The sequence below is a fragment of the Mustela nivalis genome, assembly GCF_964662115.1.
Source record: "Mustela nivalis genome assembly, chromosome: 5".
Taxonomy (NCBI): Eukaryota; Metazoa; Chordata; class Mammalia; order Carnivora; family Mustelidae; genus Mustela; species Mustela nivalis.
Genome location: NC_139024.1, coordinates 39,948,387 through 39,968,307, shown reverse-complemented (window position 1 = coordinate 39,968,307; position 19,921 = coordinate 39,948,387). Strand labels below are relative to the sequence as shown.

At 41.9% G+C, this 19,921-nt stretch overlaps 1 protein-coding gene across 11 annotated transcripts in view; it reads right to left on the bottom strand.

The window, feature by feature from the left end:
- BACH2 (BTB domain and CNC homolog 2) overlaps positions 1-19,921 on the bottom strand; it is a 358,349-nt gene that overhangs the window by 264,854 nt on the left and 73,574 nt on the right. For 2 of the 11 annotated variants that reach the window (XM_082730566.1, XM_082730568.1), the window contains exon 1: positions 10,764-11,013. The exons of 6 other annotated variants lie outside the window; for them this stretch is intronic. The gene's annotated coding sequence lies outside the window, so the exon portion shown is untranslated. 3 more of the 11 variants (XM_082730567.1, XM_082730570.1, XM_082730572.1) reach the window with 2 other exon arrangements.

Here is a 19,921-nt window from a genome sequence, read left to right as displayed (position 1 = left end):
TGCTGCTTCAAAGTCAAGAAAATTCAGTATCTAATTCGAACCAATCTTATAATGACTGAAAGAAAATTACTCATGTAACTTTTACTCTTTGAATTTCAGAAGCAGATGCTAATACATTTCTGTTTCCAAGTAGAACTCTATACATGCTGTTTCCTTTTTAATGTATGTAATTCAATCCACTTAAAGCCTAAAGCCCAGCACTTTCCTGGGAAACTTATCCAAATGCCTTGCACAGATGCCTGATGTCACAATTCCATTAAATCGTACACACTGGTATCAACACAGGAAAGGTGGGCACAAGAAGATAATAATAGACAAGGATTCTCGAACATAATTTCCCCAAGGAAATTCCACCCAGCTCCAATCATGCCACGGGCCCCATTCCCTCAGAACTTGGGGATATAGCCGGCACAAAAGTCATTACGGATCCTCCCCTGTGTTCCCCACCACCCCAAGTGTTCTTACATTATTTTCATGTATGTTGGTTCTACAACAGAGTCAACGTACAAACTCTTCGAGGGAAATATTAGTCACATAGAAAGTACTTAAATACTATTAACAAATTTTTTCTTTGTTCTCACAGAGCCCAGGATGATGTAGACTCATAACATACAGTCTTAAACACAGTGTTCATAATCATTGCAGACTGCCTTTAAAAAAAAAAAAATAAAGCCTTTTAATGTCCAGGACTGTAAATCTTTTGGAAAAATATTGTTAAGAGTATCTTACAGCTGAATAGAGCTCAAAACTGCACAATGCACTTTTCTGTGAATACTCTGAGTACTGATACTGATCTGAGTGGTCGTTTTTTAAATCAGGAAACCAGATTCAGAGAAGGAAAAGAATTCTTCTTAGTCATGCTGTCATAGACAGTAGACCCTGGGCTTCAAGTGGCTTCATTTCAAGATACTACAGAATTAAAATACGTAAAAAGCCTACAAATAAAATACCTCTCCTAATCTCTCTCTCTCTCTCTCTCACACACACACATACACACACACACACACACGTACCATCATTAACTGAAAACACCTCAGCAAACAGATGACAGTTTTAGAAATTGGGTCAGTTCACTTCTGGCCAGCAACCAAAAAGACTGGCCTTGTTCTACCAAGTATTTTAAATCTCCTTTGAAACAGAGAGAACCTGGTGGTTTTGCAGCCAATTCCATTTAGAAGCTTAGAGAAATCTACAGCTTAAAAAAGGAGATTGCATCTTAAAGAAAGCATTAGGGGAAAAGATACAGGCATTACCATGGTGGAATTAAGGGAGTTTTCTTCTTTATTCTATTTTTGAATGTTTCTTTTTAATCGTTGGCGAAGTTGGACTCCTCTGATACTAAACAAAAGGCAAGTACAGATACCTTCAAAGGGGGCCCGGAGAAAGCCAATCCCAGAAGCGATCTGTGACTTCCACTCAGTGGATCCTAACAGAGTTAGCTCAATGGGCAACAAAGCCTGTGGTCACCTTTAGGCTTTGGAAAGGTTAATGAAATGTAATTCATCTTTCCAAGTGGGTAGAAGGGTGAGTAAGCAGAAAAGTAGAGACAGAGCATGAAGAAGGGATCAAAGAGAGAATGAGCAGGAAAGGTGAAGGCTACAAAGAGAGAAGACGATGAAGGGGCAGGTAAGCAAACAAAGACACGTAGAAACAGGCTCAGCGATGCAGACAGGTGTCCCTCACCAGCCAGGTCCGCACTAACAGAAGAGACAAGGACAGACTTGGGATCCTGGTGACACCACCACATCCTACGGCTTCTCTGGGTGTCAGCAAGCGGAGCTGAAGCAAAGTTAAGACTGGACTTACCTGTTTCTCCACTATTTATTTACCATCAGCTTCCACCTACCACAGAGAAAAATCTGTTTTCTCTGGATCACTGATAATGTGCTATAGAGGTATGGTGAGAACAGCATAAGCCAACTTTGCTCTAGTCTCCTTACTCTCACGAGAGTACTCTTTGGAGTAGTTATTTTTACTCTTGACACTCCTGTATGTGTCAAGGAGCTGTTTGTGTGTGCGCGCACAGTGCTGTTTCTTGGCCCTTGAAAATGCAACTAATACCGCCAATGTAGAATGGATTATGATGAGTTGGGCTTTTCTCCCTGATCCAACTCTCCCTACCCCCTTCCAAGATGTCCATTTTAGAAGGCTTTTGTCATATAATGCAAAGCTGGGCTGCTCAGGCATTCCTACGGGAAACAGGCCCACAGGAGCCAATAGGACACTGGTAAGGTTAATGGTCTGGCTGGCTTTTAGATATAATGTATCCTGACGTCAGTCTGCAGAATGGCCTCCTACTCCTTCCTGCCTACCACCAAATCCAGCAGCCTAAGTAGGCAGGGGGTCAAGCATAAGAACCCAAGAACTTGTGAGGAAGGATTAAACAAAGTCATAAAGACACAAACAGGGTTTGGAGGAAAAAGGGAAAAGTCAAGATGATAAAAGTCTACAGGAAATTTTCTAAATCTAGGACTTAAGGGCTTGGGAGATCAGACAAAGAGATGAGAGATATATCCCTCATACTCACCCACCCCTGTTTCTATGAGTTAGAATAATTTACATGTCTCTGGAGTAAAATCTTAACAACCTTCAATTGAATGGAATCCTTGTACAAGACTGGATAAATTTAAGACCACTCTATTACAGACAGTCCAATCCCTCTCTTCCACAATAAGGAGCATGGTGCTGGGATTAAAGGATCCAACGGTCAAGCAACAAATGGTCCCCTGTCCCCTTCTCCAAATGCACACATACTTCCCACATGGCTGGCTCCTTCCTTTCTTTCTGCAGAAGAAGCAGAGGAAATCAGAGCAGAGCTCCCTGAGGAGCTTCCTGCAGGCCGTTCCTCCATCCCCAGACATATGTCTCTGGTTCTTCAGGACCTTGGTGTCCTTGCCACCCTCACATTTAGGCAGCAAACATGCCATAACATGATTTTGTCCCAAGAGACAGAACGTTTGCCATTCTACCTTGCCCCCACACCCTGCCTTCAGAGTATGCCATAGAAAACAACCCAAGTCAGAAGGGTGACAACATCTTCCCATCAGGCATTGTGAGGGCCCTTCATCCCCAAGGACGGGTCACATAATTTGATAATTAACTTTATGAAACTTTGACTAGCATGAGACCAATGGATCCACAAGAAATGGTGATAAGGAAGAGGAAATGAGAGGATTATAAATTATAAAGAAGAGAGACATCAGTGGTAGCAGGAAAACATTGCCCCGAGAGCCAGACGAGATGGAGTAAGAGCGCCAAGTGATGGCACGTCCATCACTTTCCAGAAGACTACTTCGCACACATGTTGAGGGTTTCCTCCACTTCAGAAATCATACGTAAAGATAGCCAGTGTTCAGATTCAGGGCTATCACTCTATAAAAGGTCATTTCCAGTTCCTCTCTGATTTAGAAATATCGTAATTGAAGGCAGGATATAGAACTCCCAAGGGGCTACCTGGCTCAGCCTACTTGTCCTGTCTGGGTGACCATGTAAACCTGGGGACACAGCTTCAGAGACCTACAGGGGTCAAGGAGGAATAATCTGAAGGGATGGTCTGGTCAGAGAAGACAATGAGGAGGAAGGAGGCCTGGAGAGTCTGCTACTCAACTCTAGAAAAGTAGGAACAAGGCACAGGTTCCCAGAACTTCAGATATTCCAGAAAGCCAGAAAATGGAGAGATTATGTAAAATCTTGAGCTTGTTTAATGTTGGCAATTTCTGTGAGCATTTCAGAAATCCCAAAGGGGTTGGATTTGGTTGGCTGGTTTGTATCCTCTATCAGACACTTTTCACATAAGTCAGGGGATTGTTTCTTTAACTCTCTAGGGCTGGGGGCTCCCAATCTGTCTCCCGACCCCTCCAGGGCTATACTGCCGTGGCTCCAGGGGGCTCAGCATTCTCTCCAGGAGAGTGCGCAAAGCAAGACCCAGGAGCCAACTTACTCCATCTGAGTATCAACTCTGCCTCTTTGCATGTGATTTCAGCAACTTACTAACCCCCTGTGAGTCTTTACTCCTCCCTCTATAAAACTGGGGTAAATTCTTTGTATGTCCTAAGATTGTTCTGAAGATTAAATGGAATAATATTAAGAAAGTGTTTAATGCATTGTGTTAAAGAGAGATGAGGCCCTTTCCCGCCCCTGTTTCCCATCACTATTCAGCACCATCTCATGCTGCTTGCAATCACACATTTGGGGTTTACCTCTCAACCACACTACAGGATTCTAAGTATTCCAAGGGAAGATATCTGTTTTATGCCCAAACTGCCAGCACCTGTCCCATTGTCCTACCTACAGTATGCTTTCAAAACATGCCAAATTTAATCATAATGTTGTTATATATTTTTGTTATGGACTGAAAGTTTATACTCCCTCAAAGTTCATATGTTGCCTAATTTCCAATGTGCTGGTATTAAGAGGCAGGGCTTTGAGGAGATAATTAGGTTTAGATGAGGTCTTGAGAGTGAAGTCGTCATGATGGGATTAGTGCCATTGTGAGAAGAGATACTAGAGAACTTTCATTCATGGTCATTCTTTCTCTTTCCCCCTCTCCCTGCTGTATGTGACATACAAGGAAGTCAGCCCTCTACAAGAGATCTCTCAGTAGGACCACGTGGGCTAGACCCTTGATCTTGGACTTCACAGCTTCCAGCAATGTGAGAAATAAACCGTTGTTCAAGTCACTTGGTCTGTGGTGTTCTATTACAGCAGCCCTCACTAAGACAAGGAAGACCTTCCTTGAATCTGGCACCAATTGGGCCTATTTCCACTTATGCCCTTCTGATGCTTTAATGTCAATATGTATATCTACTCCTTATTTGGCCAGAATATTTTAAGACTAAAAGAAGAAAACACAAATTAAGAATAAAATACTGAAGGAATATCTCTGAAAATGTATGGCATTGCTTTTAGGTCAAGAGGGTACATTTGGGTACCCTGTGTGTGCATCAGTAGAAAAAATTAAATGTAAGAGATTTCATCACCCTATTAACAAATAAAGGAGCCTGCTTTCCCTTCAACATCCTGAGTTCGTGTCTGCCAACAGAGCATGTCGCTGGTTGGGTTGCACTTGGTGGCTGCCCAGAGACCCAGGCAATCCCCTATCCTTTTGTCCGCTATGGATTGGGAAGGCCTGTATTCATCTAAGAGGGTTTACTAACCATGCTTGACTACCCCTGGGCATCTAAGGCGGTTTATTAACCGTGCCTGCCTACCCCTGGGTTTCTTTGATTTCAAAGAGAAATCCTGGAGACCTTCAAACAATTCCAGCTTCCTTCTCCCTTGAGGGGTTTGCTTAACAATTCAGGCAAACACATTTCCTGTGATTTGCCAAGAAGCTAAAATAATTTAACAGAAAATCTAGTTAGCAGGTTACTTCAGAATGACCTACTGAAAAGGAACCAATGGCAAAGGAATTCGCTAGAAAGGTATCTTTTTACAGAAGCTCAAGGGAACCAGTTATCTCTCCAATAAAATGTTTGCAAGGAAGGAATTTTAAATATTCTCAAGAACACCTTGAGGACAAGTATATTGAGGGGCGATTGCCTTACTGGGGGCTGGTGCTTACAACTGAAACTCTTCTGCTTAGTAAACCAGATTGGGTGTAATGCCTTGTTCCTCTGGGAGGAGACCTTCATTAATCCTCAGAAGAAAGCTCAATTTGGCAGGGTGGGACTTTGTCAAAAGCAGTCTCAAGGATTCACTGTTTGTTAATTTCTGCTTTCCTGAGGCTCTAATTCTGTGCTTCCCAATACCAGCTTCTCCTTCGAGTGGCTTGTTCTCGCTGAGGGTGGACCACGTCCTGGGTGGTTAACCTTTCCAGAGGATCTAGTATTTGCTTCTCCCAGAGCCCTACAGCTTTCAGTGCTCTCAAACCAGCTTAGTGTCTCTATTTAAAAAAAACAAAAACAAAAAAAACACAAAACACCACCGCCACAATGGAAGTTCCTGTACTATGGAGGTAACGGAACTGCAGACCCTACAGCTCTTTAAACAATGTAACCTTGGATTGCCATTTCCCACCACTGCACCCCAAACACACACTCAAAGCCCGAAGCAGACTCTAGGGGGAGTTCTTTGCCCCCTTGGCAAACAGTTCCCACTGGAGTAGAACCATCACAGCCTGCGGAATGTCTTCTGGCACATGGGAACCCCCCTTGTAAGTCCTCACTATTTTCTATTTCATCAAACATACCTAAGGATTATTCTGGGTGGGTGGGCAAGCATATGGGGCTAGAAGTGGGTCAGGCTGTACCAGCACACTCTATACTATTCTGCCAGAAATGTCCAGTTTGAGGTTCCCTAAACTCAATTCTGCCATATTTTGTGTCCCAGAGAGGGCCATTTGGCTACAATTCAGGCTAAAGCCAGAAATCTGTTCTTTGTAGCATATGCTATGTTGTTGTGACGCACAGCTTAACTCTTCCTAAAGCGGAGCAATGTTGGGGGAGGAAGAGCATAGGGCTGGCCCAGCCAGCATCAGCAGTCCAGGCATTTTCCCAAGGAAGCAGTCACCTCCCTGTACTTTCCACACACAGCCTGGGCTGTCCTTGGTTCTGAGGAAAGCAATTTGCCTTCCATGAGCTTTTCCATGACTTAGAACTGGGTGACTGCACACGGACCTTCTGGTAGCCTCCGAGAGGCAAGAATGAAAGGGCACAACCACCTCCCCGCATCATAACCGAGGTCTGTGGAGTCAAGGCGTTCTTCACAGCAGCCAAGAGAACAGCCACAGAAAACGGCTCCAGCAGCCGACCTGGAGGCCTCGTCCCTGGGGTATCCTCTGATCTCATTACAGCAGTCGACACTAGTCCTCACAAAACAAACAGAGGAAATTTATGCCTGCCTTAGCCTGTGGAGAGCTCTACATTCCTTGTTTAACGAGAGTTCCAGCTTCTGAGACCACAGCCATTGGGATGGGGAGGATGTCTGCTTTGCTCCAAAGAAAGAACTGTTGACACCTCCTTTCCCTCTTTCTAGGGCTGGATATGAAGGCAGAGAGCCTGCAGAGAGCCACTGAACATGTGGCCTAGGCTCTCTGCTCTGGTCCCTGCAGAGAAGTCCCCTTTCTTCTTGTGTCAACATCCCCAAGCTCAGTCGGTGGGGCCACTTCCTCTTGAACGGCTCTGGGAAAGTGGCTGCGTGGCCTTGAAGGGTTCCACCTGCTAAGGCCGGCATCCTGACAGAGAGACTGCTCTGTGTGACAAAACTGCAGGTTTTTGGGGAGGAAAATTCTTCCCCCACAAGACCCCTGCTTGAGCCCTGCAAAACTTTACTTAACTTGGGGTTCCTGCTTTTAGGATGAAGGGCAGGAGGGAAAATGTTACTTTATAGCCTTAAAGTCAATCTCAGAAGTAACTGAGTGCCCAGCTCAGGAGCTAAAGAGTGAACTTCCAAACCAAAATAAGAATACAACAGTGGTAGGCGCCTGCGTGGGTTAAAGCCTCTGCCTTCGGCTCAGGTCATGATGCCAGGGTTCTGGGATTGAGCCCCGCTTTGGGCTCTCTGCTCAGCAGGGAGACTGCTTCCCTTCCTCTCTCTGCCTGCCTCTCTGCCTACTTGTGATCTCTGTCTGTCAAATAGATAAATAAAATCTTTAAAAAAATTTAAAAAAGAATACAGCCCTGGTTCTGAGCCTGGTTGACTTTCCCCCAGGGGACATTTGTGATGCATGGAGCCTTTTTTTTTTTTTTTCCTTTTTGTCATGACTGGGGGAGACTGCTACTGGCATCTAGTGGGTAGAGGTCAGGATACTGCCGAATATCCTATCGTGCACAAAACCACCCCCCATACTAAAGAATTACCTAGTCCAAAATGATTGAGAAACCCCAATGTAGAGGGAACACTCAAGGGTGTGGATAGGTTTAAAATAATGACAATTTTTTTTTTTTTTTGTTACAGAAACAGTTTTCACTTTTTAATGAACTTGCAAACAAAAAAGCTTCCATTTCAAAATAAAAACAAAATCTCAGATCCTATTGATGTTTACAGTGACCACATTTATCTAAGCAATATACATACATGTTTAGTTAGAAGATGTTAACTAAATTTCTGTGACAAATATGCCTTTTTTTAAATATCAAAAATATCACACAGCTCGTGCAGAGTCCCAAGGAAAAATCTAGGCATCACTACCCATTTAAGTCTTCACTGTAGATGCTGTTATTCCTAGCACAGGTAAGCAGGCAAAGTCATCCAAAACAATGACAACTCACCATCACAGAACAGTAATGTTGATATCCTATAGTCAAAATGTGCACAATTAACAACCCCCCAAATTTACCGACTCTCTCTTCGAGTAAAATAAATGAAATCTACCTTTTAGGTATGCAGAGCTAGAGCATTAGAGCTGCCTGGAAAACAGGAGTGGCTTTGATATTAGACGAGGCTATTTTCAGCACCATTGTGAGTGCCATGTTATTCTAGGTGAAGCTGAGATCTGAATGCTTCCTATCAAAACTCAGTGGTGAGTATTCACATTAGAAATTGATGAGCTAAGTTCTATGATTACTAAAACTATATATATGATCTGAATATATCTATGTCTGGAAAAATGGAGAAGTGTTTCAACTTCTACAGTTTCAACCAGTATGAGGCTCCACAGTGATGGTGACCTATATTTCAGGGAGGCTGAGCACAACGGGTACGTAGTAGGGCTCTCACTTCATGTAGAATTGCAGAAATGGGTCTCAATGAAAGTAATCATAGTGTATATTTTGAACCTCTCCTATTTTAAATTTTCTGAACCTATTTCAAAATATTTCCTTTCCTCTACATAGCATACTTTCACTACATCAAGTAAAGAACATACGGTTGGATAACCCAGTCGTGATTCTCTCCCGAACCCTTTCAGTCCAGCGAAAGAAAGAAAAATCTGCTTCCAAGCACAGCTAATGCATGTAAGCACATTTGCAGAAGAAAAAGAATTTCATGAATGAGCAGAAGACAGTTTTTTAATGGAATGTTTTAGAGGCTTGCGGTATAAAAAGTAAACAAAACTGATTCACTAACTGTTAATACTGTTTACCATGATGCAAGAGTTGGGCTTTTTTTAATGTTCCAGAAGCCAGAGGAAAAGGGATACTGTGGTAGGGAAAAATGATACCTTCCGCGGCCTTTCAAAACCATTGCTCAATTCCTCTTGAGCAAGGAAGCCATAGTAATGACTTTATTTTACCTACCGCAATTATGGTACACCTCGAAGTAATTCTCCATATTATCCCACTTTCCTCCTTCCACTCAAGTCCTGCTAAATAATCTCTGGAAACCATTAACCGAGAGTCCTGTTCCAATTTTCCTCTCCTCCCTCCCCTGCTGCCTCAGTCATGCTGGAGTCAGGACAAAGCAAACTTGTATTACATCACAGTGCAAACTCATTTTCTCTAAACCATTCTGCTGGTAGTTTACTGCTACTGGAACCCAGTGCTGTCAACAGTGTGGTCTTTGTTTGGTGGGTGTTGCTTTAAAAATAAAAAATAAAAAATAATTTTTTCACCCACACCCCCTTCTGCTTTTAAAATACAGGCGAGTGGTTTGAGGAACCTCCCCAGCCTGGCTCCCCACCCCCTCCACCCCCACCCCCCCCTGCTGTGTAAACTAGACATTACCTTATACACAAATGAATCTACAACATTCCTCAGTCTAGCTGCCTCGCTGCAAAATTCCTGTGCTCCCCAGCAGCCACGGCAGCACACACTCCCCCTTGGCTTCCCTCCTCTTTCCTCTTCCCCCACCCTCGCTCGCTCTCTCTCTCTCTCTTTTTTTTTTTTTAAATTTCCACTGCCTCACTGTGTTTTTGTGTAAATGATCTCACATGACTCAACAAATCCATCTGCCTGAAGCAGGCCAAGTCTGGAGCCCTCCCAGGAGGGAGGAGAAGAATTGCTTTGTGGAAAGGACCTGGAGCTCTGCCCTTTCTCTGGCTCGAATTACCCGCCTGTCAGGCCTGACGGATTTGGCTAAAAATAAAAGGAAGCGGGCCGTGAAAAGCAGATGAATGGGCTCAGCAGTTCCTTAGATAACACAGGCCTGCTGTTGCCCAAAGCTCCCCAAACAGAAACTTCAAATGCAGGCCCTGGGAGTGCAGTGATGTGGCTTCCAGGTGAAAGGGGGCTGTCAGATCCACTGGAGGGGTGGGGGGCATAGCCCGTGTTTTAGATTTCTGTTTCAGAACTTGTGTGTGTGTATGTGTATGTCTGAGAGAGAGAGAGAGAGAGAGATTCCTGTATGAAAGGGTCCTCAGAAAAACAGTAGAGTTCAGCGGAGCGAAGGCTTGGCTTGCAAAAAAAAAAAAAAAAAAAATGTTTCCACTACAAAATGACTCTTCTCCCTACCTCCCAACACCAGACATTTTAAGCCGCCCTATGATGTCACTTGTGCATTCCGAGCCAGCAAAGAGCTAAAAGTCCTTCTTGTAAGTGTATGCCCAGCGCCCGCCGTGGGTATTAAGCACTTAGGTTGGCAATGTAATGACACACTGTAACAATCTGTAATATGAAGCAGTCAGCGAAGCCCTGGCTCTGAAAGCTATTTCTCCCGACCATTAACCATATGTTTGGCTCCTCGGATAGCCAAGCGGGTGTTCCAGCTTACCATCTGGTTTCTATCCACACAAGCAACTGCAAAGCACAGACTATCTCCCTCTGGGGCGGCGTGTTTCTTTTTCTCTCTCTTTTCCGTTCTTCCCTTCCCTTTTCCTCCTCCCAGCCCCTCTGGTTCCCTCTGCTGAAGACGTCTCTGCCGTTCATCACGTGCAAAGAAAACTTTACCTGACAGGGCGGGGGCAGGGCCATTAAGAATGCACAGCTGTACTGTAAACACGCCAGAGGGCCGGTTCCCATCCGCTGGGGCTGGAGACCGCGCGCTACCCCCTTCTTCATCTCCTGTTGAGTGCTGACACTGGATCCCGATTGTTAAAAATAGGTACATTCTTGACAGATCTAGGGGTTGTTTTGGTGCCCTTCACACTCACTTCATGTTCTGGGAGTGGGGCTTTAAAGCACTGCGCAGACACACACACACACACACACACACACACACACACACACACACACACACACATTTTGCCTCTGCATTCAATCTGCATGACATCAGTCTCTCACAGATGACATACCGGCTGCAAATAACCAAGCTAACGAAAGGATTTTCTATTCCTTTTTAAGCCCTGAAGGATTCCATCCCAATTGTGTGTGTGTTTTTCTTTCTTTTTCTTTTTCCTAAAGCGCCAGCCATTGCAACCCAATCGATAATTTGTGAAAACGTATGCTTGTTTACATCTGTGTTTTAATAGTATACACCAAGGACATAGAACATGCTATTAAGGGTTCACGAGATTTTCTTACCATGTTGCCAGAGTACTGATCCCAGATTTTCTTCTTTGCAAGATTTCAGGAACTTTGTAACTTTTTAAAAATGTATGAAAAGACCTTTGATAAACAGAAATTAGGTAATTTTTTCTCCTGTCCCCACAAGAATTATATGTGTATTACCGGCCCATTTTCATGGAATTAGGAAATTCAAGCGAATTCTTTCCCACACCTTAAAAAAAAAAAAAAAGCACTGGGACACCTGGGTGGCTCAGTGGGTTAAGCCGCTGCCTTCGGCTCGGGTCATGATTCCAGGGTCCTGGGATCGAGTCCCACATCGGGCTCTCTGCTCAGCAGGGGGCCTGCTTCCCTTCCTCTCTCTCTGCCTGCCTCTCTGCCTACTTGTGATTTCCCTCTGTCAAATAAATAAATAAAATCTTTAAAAAAAAAAAGCACTGGTTTCTCACACAAGCACAAAAGGCACAAGATCATTAAAAAGTGATTAAGCAGAATGTCAGATTTTATCAACATGGCAGGGCTATGGAAGTTCTGTCATGGGAGAAGTGTTTATTGAGGCTAAAAAGTATGCCAGGGAGGCCACTACCCTTGCAAACATTTATACCCACTGCCCTGGTCAGTTCTCTTTCCATGATCTAAAATAGAGCCTTTGTGACTTAGCTATTTCTACCAATAAGGGACATTAAAATGCTGCCTGTAGGTTTTAGAGAAAGACAGAGAGCAGAAATTCTAATTTCAGACAACTTGGGAAATTGTCCATAGATGTTAGATTCCATTAATTTGTTTTGGACCCTGGAATCATACAGTAAGAATAACATCGCATTACCTTTACTCACAACATCGTTAATAAAAGGAAAGAAAAATGAACACCTAAAAGCTTCAACATTTCTATAGTGTACCTGGCTCTTTAAGCACTTGTGGAGTCAACTTATTACAAGATATTTATGCTTTTCATCAATACTGGCACCTAGGTGTTCCTCCCCCAGCCCAATTACAGTAGGATCCCAGGGGATGGGCCTGGGACTCAGTACTTTTGAAAGCTTCCTGATTGCATCTATCACGCAGCCAGAGTGGAGACGTCTTACACTACATGAACCCACATGATACTAGAAACTAGGAAACATTTGGGGTCGAAATGGAAATGAAATTTAGGATTAGAACACTGACTTGCAATCATGTTTAGAAGTGGACTCTTCAACTGAAAAAAATCTTCTATGAAATCCCTGTACACAAAACAGTAAAAGTGTCATTGATACTGTCATTTTGTGTTCTCAGTCTGTACTCTCATCCATAGATTTCATAAATTCAAATATGTCATTTTTTGATTACTGTAAGTCGACCAGTGAGGATGAAGAGGCCATTTTATTGAACATAAAATTCTGAAATTGGGGTCATGGCAGAGAGGTCCAGGGCTGCCCACCTCAACATCCAGTTTTTTTCCATGGCCTGAGGTTCAGATGATCAAGGCTGGATATATGTAAAAAGAGCAGTGTGTGCAGCAGTAGGATTAAATTAATTCACACATTAATTTAATAAATGTCGATTAAATGTCTAGTACACACCAGACACTGCCCTCGCAGGTCATCACAGGAATGAGCTGCAGCCTTTTCCCTTGAGAAGCCTGGTTAAGAAGACACATCATGGCAGCACAGCAAAATAAGAATAATCCTAGAGGCACCAGAGCCTGAGATGGGGAGAATTGGTTCATTCTTTCTGAGGAAACAGGCATAACTTCACCAGCATGGGACAATTAAATAAGGTCCTAAAAATATGAGTAAGATTTTTAGAACTAACAAAGAAAGGGAAGGACATTTCATTCAGGAAGAAGGAACAGAATGTGAAAAGAAAAGAAAACCAAACCAAACCAAACCCACAAGTATAAATAGACTTAGTGAGATCTGAGAGTTATGAGAAATTCTGAGGAGGTCAGGAAGGGCTGGGGCACAAGGCTAAAGAGGTATCTGAGGCCAGGTTATAAGAAACTTGAAATGTCAGGATACGGTTAAGACTAGCAATGACCAGCAGACATATAAGGTGAACCATACAGATCATTTCAATTTTTCCAATATCCACATTAATAACAAGAAATAGGAGAAATTAATTTTGGTAATACATGTTTAGACCAACTGATCTAAAATATAATCATTGCAACATGTAATCAATATAAGAATGATTCAGGAGATATTTTACATTGTTTTCTCACTTTAAAATAGGGTGTGGAGGGCACCTGGGTGGCTCAGTGGGTTAAAGCCTCTGCCTTCAGCTCAGGTCATAATCTCAGGGTCCTGGGATCAAGCCCTGCATCAGGCTCTCTGCTTGGTGGGGAGACTGCTTCTCCCTCTGTGTCTCTGCCTGCCTCTCTGCCTACTTGTGATCTCTGTCTGTCAAATAAAATAAATAAATAAATCTTAAAAAAAAAATCAAGTAGGGTATGTGTGTGTGTGTTTTTTTTTTAGTCTATAACATCCCAATTTGTACTAGCCACATTTTAAGAGCTCAAAACCATGTGTGGCTAGTGGGTACTCTATTGGGGAGCACAGATTTACCCCTCTTCTTACAGGCAGTGTAGGTCAAAGGACTTGCTGAGGACAACAATAGCGTGGAGAAGTAGATAGAAGACTAGGTCTGGGAGAGGACTATGCTTCCATAGTCTAAGCAAGGGGAGAGAAGGATGACACTTGAGATCAGTCATGGCATGACAGTAGGATAGCATGGAAGGGTCAGAGTCAAAAAAGATTTCTAGAATTCATAAGGGACACTTGGGTGGCTCAGTTGGTCTGGCGTCGACTAGGGTCATGATCCTGGAGTCCTGGGATCAAGTCCCGTATCAGGCTCTTTGCTCAGTGGGGAGCCTGCTTCTCCCTCTGCCTGCCTCTTTCTCTCTGACAAGTAAATACATAAAATCTTAAAAAAAAAAAAAAGAATTCATAAAACTACAAATGACTGTACATGATAGATAAAGAAGGAAAATCATGGACCTGTCAAATAGATTTTTTACTGTTAAATTTGGGCATAGTAAAAAGTTACCAATTGTGTATTTAAGATGAGATTGTGTTGTTCCTTTCAAGCGTGCTTCTTTCTGCTGTGAAATGCAGTGTTGTTTAATAAACGTGTGCCGAGCACCCACCATGTCTTAGGAAACTCCAGCAACTGACATGAATGAGACACAATTCTTCCTTTCACGGGGCTCAGATAAATTATGGGAAATAGAAAACAACCTACAGGGAAGTGCTAAGTGTATTATTAGAAGGATGTTCAAGGAGGTCTACAAAACGTTCCATAAAGTATATCTTGTAACTGTTTCTTATGGTACATTTAGTGTGGGGCTTTCAGATTGTAGTAGGCTTATTAACTAACCTAATTTTTTTTTTTTATTCAAAAGAACAGTTCACCATTTTACCAATCCCAGCTCATAACAACCACCAGTCTGTTCTCTGTACATCTCAGGAGTTTATATGTTTTTTAAGATTCCTCATATGAGAGAGATCACTTGGTATTTTTCTTTGCCTGACTTAGTTTGTTGTGCCCAAATTCCGAGACCCCCCAAAGACGACCACCAGAGTCCAGAGTCAAAGCCAAACAGCAAGGGTCGTTTATTACAAGTTTGAACCCGGACCTCCGCGCACTCGTTGCCGGTGACGCTAAGAGGTCCTGAGCTCAGGATCACAGCACTTTTTATACACTATTTTTGGGGAGGCAGGGACTTAGCATACATCATAGTATCTTGTAACAAATCGCTATATACCGCGGGAAAATCAAACAGCAACTCTATAATATGACTGGCGCGCTACAAAGAGAGAAAAGGCTGGGAACAGATTATTGGTTAGGTCAAAGGGCTGTCATTCTTCAAACTGCTTGGTTGGCACCACTAGGGTATGTGTCACCTCAGGATTGGCCGGGGTCTCCCTGTCAAGCTGCGGGGTGCCAAATGATTATTATCTCCTGTACCCAAAGCTGGGTGGGGGGTCTGGGAGCAGTCACTTTGTCACATCCAATTCTGGGTGGGGGTTTCTCTGGTGCCAGATGGCTGTTATCTCTCGGCCCAGAGCCGGGTGGGGGTCCGGGAGTGGCCACTCTGCTAGGTTCCATTCTGGGCGGGGGTTGTGTGGTTACAGTGTGTCTATAGAAAGTCTGCTGGTATTTTTCCCATCTCTTCATGGGTTAGCAAGTGAAGGTATAGAAGCAGAAATAGCGGTTATGGATATAATTTAGGCATCTCAAGTTCACCTAGCATAATGACCTTAAGGTCCACCCATGTTATTGCAAAATATGGCTGAATAATATTCCACTGGAAATATATTTCATATGCATATGTATAAGTAATGATTTCTTTATCCATTCATCCAACAGTAGCCACTTAGGTTGTTTTCATATCTTGGCTATGATAAATAATGCTGCAATGAACATGGTGGTACATATATCTTTCCAAATTCATATTTTTGTTTTCTTCAGATAAATACCCAGAAGTGGAATTGCCAGTTGATCAAGTAGTTCTATTTTTAATTTTCTGAGGAATCTCCATATGGTTTTCCACAGTGGTTGCACCGATTTATATCTCTATCCACAGTATCCAAGTGTTCCCTTTTCTCCACATCCTTTCAACACTTGTTATTTCTTATCTTTTTGATAACAACCATTCTAAGAGGTATGAGGTCACATCTCATGGTAGTTTTGATTTCCATTTCCCTGATAATTAATGATGTTGAACATCTTTTCATGTACCTATTGGCTATCTGTATGTCTTCTTTGGAAAAATGTCTCTTCATATTTTCTGCCCATTTTAAAAAAAGATTATTTATTTATTTATTTGACAGACAGAGATCACAAGTAGGCAGAGAGGCAGGCAGAGAGAGAGAGGAGGAAGCAGGCTTCCCGCCAAGCAGAGAGAGAGAGTCTGATGCAGGGCTCAATCCCAGGACCCTGGGATCATGACCTGAGTCGAAGGCAGAGGCTTTAACCCACTGAGCCACCCAGGTGCCCCTATTTCTGCCCATTTTTAAAATCAGATTTTTTTTGTTTGTGTTCGTGTGTCCGTGTGTGTGTGTTGCTATTAAATTGCATGAGTTCTTTATACATCTCTTTATATATCTTGACTATTAGCTCCTTATCAGATATAAGATTTACAAATTATTTTCTGTCTTTCAGTAGGTTGCCTTTACATTTTGTTGGTGACTTCTTTTGCTGTACCAAAGCTTTTTAGTTTGATACAGCTCCACTTATTTATTTTTGCTTTTGTTGCCTTTGCTTTTACTGTGAGATTCAAAAAAATCATCATCAAGACCAATGTCAAGGAGCTTACTGTTTCTTCTAGGGGTTTTATGGTTTCGGGTCTTTCATTTACACCTTTAATCCTTTTTTTTTTTTTTTAAAGATTATTATTTATTTGACAGACAGATCACAAGTAGGCAGAGAGGCAGGCAGAGAGAGAGAGGAGGAGGCAGGCTCCCTGCCGAGCAGAGAGCCTCATGTGAGGCTCATCCCAGGACCCTGGGATCATGACCTGAGCCGAAGGCAGAGGCTTTAACCACTGAGCCACCCAGGCGCCCCACCTTTAATCCTTTTCAAGTTAATTTTTGTGTATGGTGTAAGATAGGAGTCCAGTTTTATTCTTTTGCATGCAGCTTTCCAATTTTTCCAACATCATTTATTGAAGAGACTATCCTCTCTCCATTGTAAATCAATGGACCAAATATACATGGTCAATTTCTGGGCTTTCTAGTCTGCTTCACCGATCTGTCTGTATTTATTCCAAGACCATACTGTTTTAATTACTATAGCTTTTTTTTTTTTTTTTTAAGTTTTACTTGTCTCTCTCTCTCTCTTTTTTTTAAGACTTTATTTATTTATTTGACAGACAGAGATCACAAGTAGGCAGAAAGGCAGGCAGAGAGAAAAGGGGAAGCAGTCTCCCTACTGAGCAGAGAGCCCGATGTGAGGCTTGATCCCAGGACCCTGAGATCTTGACCTGAGCCGAAGGCAGAGGCTTTAACCCACTGAGCCACCCAGGGGCCCCAATTACTATAGCTTTATAACAGAGTTTGGAATAAGGAAGCAGGATGCCTCTAAGCTTTGTTTTTTCTCAAGATTGCTTTGGTTATTCAGGGTCTTTTGTGGTTCCAAACAAATTTTAGGATTATTTGTTCTATTTTTGTGAAAAATATCACTGCAATTTTGATAGGAGTTATACTGAATCTGTATATTGTTTTTTGATGGATTGTTTAAGGTTTTTTAAATATATAATACCATGTCATCTGCAAATAATGACAGTTTTACTTCTTCCTTTCCAATTTGGATGCCTCTTTTCTTTTCTTTTTCTTGCCTGACTGCTCTGGCTAAGACTTCCAATACTATATTCTTAAATGTAAATGAACTGAATTATCCAGTCAAAAGACAAAGGGTGGCTGAATGACTAACAAAACAAGATGTGGCTATATGTTGCCTACAAGAGACCTTCTTTAGATGTAAGGATACACGGAGACTGAAAATGAAGGGCTGGGAAAAGACATTTCATAGAAATGGAAACCAAAAGAAAACAGCTACAAAAGTGGCTGTAGTTATATCAGATAAAATAGCCTTTAAATCAAGGGCTGTAATAACACCCAAAAAGGGTGTTACTTAAGTGCTCAATCCAACATGAAAATATAACATTTGTAAATATTGATGCATCCAACATAGAAACAACTAAATACATGAAGCAAATATTAAGAGGCCTAAGGGGAGATATATAATGACAGTAGGGAGACGTCAATGCCTCACTTATATTGGTAGATAGATCATCCAGACAGAAAATCAGTAAAGAAACATTGACCTCAAATGACATGTTAGATCAGATGGACTTAGCAGTTATTTACAGAACATTCCATCTCAAAGCAAAAGAACACACATTCTTCTCAAGTTCATATGGAACATTTTCCGAGACAGATCATATGTTAGGCCACAAATAAACTTAAGAGAACTGAAATCATATCAAGCAACTTTTCCAACCACAAAGGTATGAAACTAGAAATTAATTACATGAATAAAATTGGAAAGTTCACATATATGTGGAGATGAAAACCAATGGGTCTCTTCAAAATCAAAAGAAAATGTAAAAATACCTTCAGACAAATGAAAATGGAAATGTGCCATACCAAAATTTATGGAATGCAGCAAAAGCATTCAGCAAAGCATGCAGCAAAAGTTCCATGAGTGACATTCACAGTGATAAATGCCTACCTCAAGAAATAATAAACATTTCAAATAAACCACCCAACATTATACCTCAAGAAAATAGAAAAAGAATAAATGAAGCCCAAAGTTAGGTAGAAGAAACAAATAGCAAAGATTAGAGCAGAAATAAATAGATGAAATAGACACGAAAAAGACAACAGAAAAAATAAATGTCACTAAGAGCTGGTTTTCTCAAAAGCTAGACAAAATTGGCAAACCTTTAGCCAAACTCACCAAAGAGAAAAAGAGAGAGAAAGAGTGAGAGAAAGTGCATGCATACACACACACACACACACACACACACACACACACTCACTCAAAAAAAACAAAACAAAACCCAGAAATGAAAGAAGAAATGTTACAACTGATAACACAGAAATACAAAGAATCACGAGTCTACATTGAACAATTTTAACCAAGTTGGACAACCTAGAAGACAGGGATGAATTCCAGGAAACATACCACCTACTAAGATTGAATCGTGATGATATAGAAAATCAGTAATCAAAAACCTCCCAAAAAACAAGAGTCTGGGACCAGAAAGTTTCACTGGTGAATTCTACCAAACATTCCAATAAGAATTAATACAGATCCTGATGTTCACAGGGAACTGCAGGTATCACCCACTGTCTGAATCTCTGCTCTATAAACTCAGGGACCAAACAGACGCAGACAATTTTTCAGATAAATTTTTTGCGATCTGCTACTTTTATTACTTGTACATGAAACTTAGAACAAAATTAACACAAATAACACTGTATCCTTATTTATGGGAACTCGCAGTGGGGAATTTCTGTATCCATATTCTGGAAATGAATGAATTGGAACAGCAAGGGACAGTTATACTGGAAATAATAAGTTTTTAGCAATTCATTTTGTAATCTCCCAATATGCCTCAAACTAACCCAAAAGCTTGAAAAAAATGTAGTAGCTAAGATTTTTTTTCTTCCATATTTTAACAGTAAAGATAATCTGACAACTACTTGATTTAACAATCAGTCAAGGAGCATGGAAAATGTAGAGTGGGTATGCAGAACCCTAAAACAGAATATATATCAAGTGATGTGTGCTTGGTTTACTTTTTATATAACTGGCTGTTAATCCATGCAGAAACCTACACCCAACAGAGACCCCAAGCTCTACCCAGTGAGGAACTGAGTATGCTAAATATGTTTAACAAGAGGAATTTGCTTGTTCAATTCACAATCAGGTTGGAATCTGAAAAATACTGGTATTGAACTTCCTTATAAGAAGTTCTAATATAGGGGCGCCTGGGTGGCTCAGTGGGTTAAGCTGCTGCCTTCGGCTCAGGTCATGATCTCAGGGTCCTGGGATCGAGTCCCGCATCGGGCTCTCTGCTCAGCAGAGAGCCTGCTTCCTTCTCTCTCTCTCTG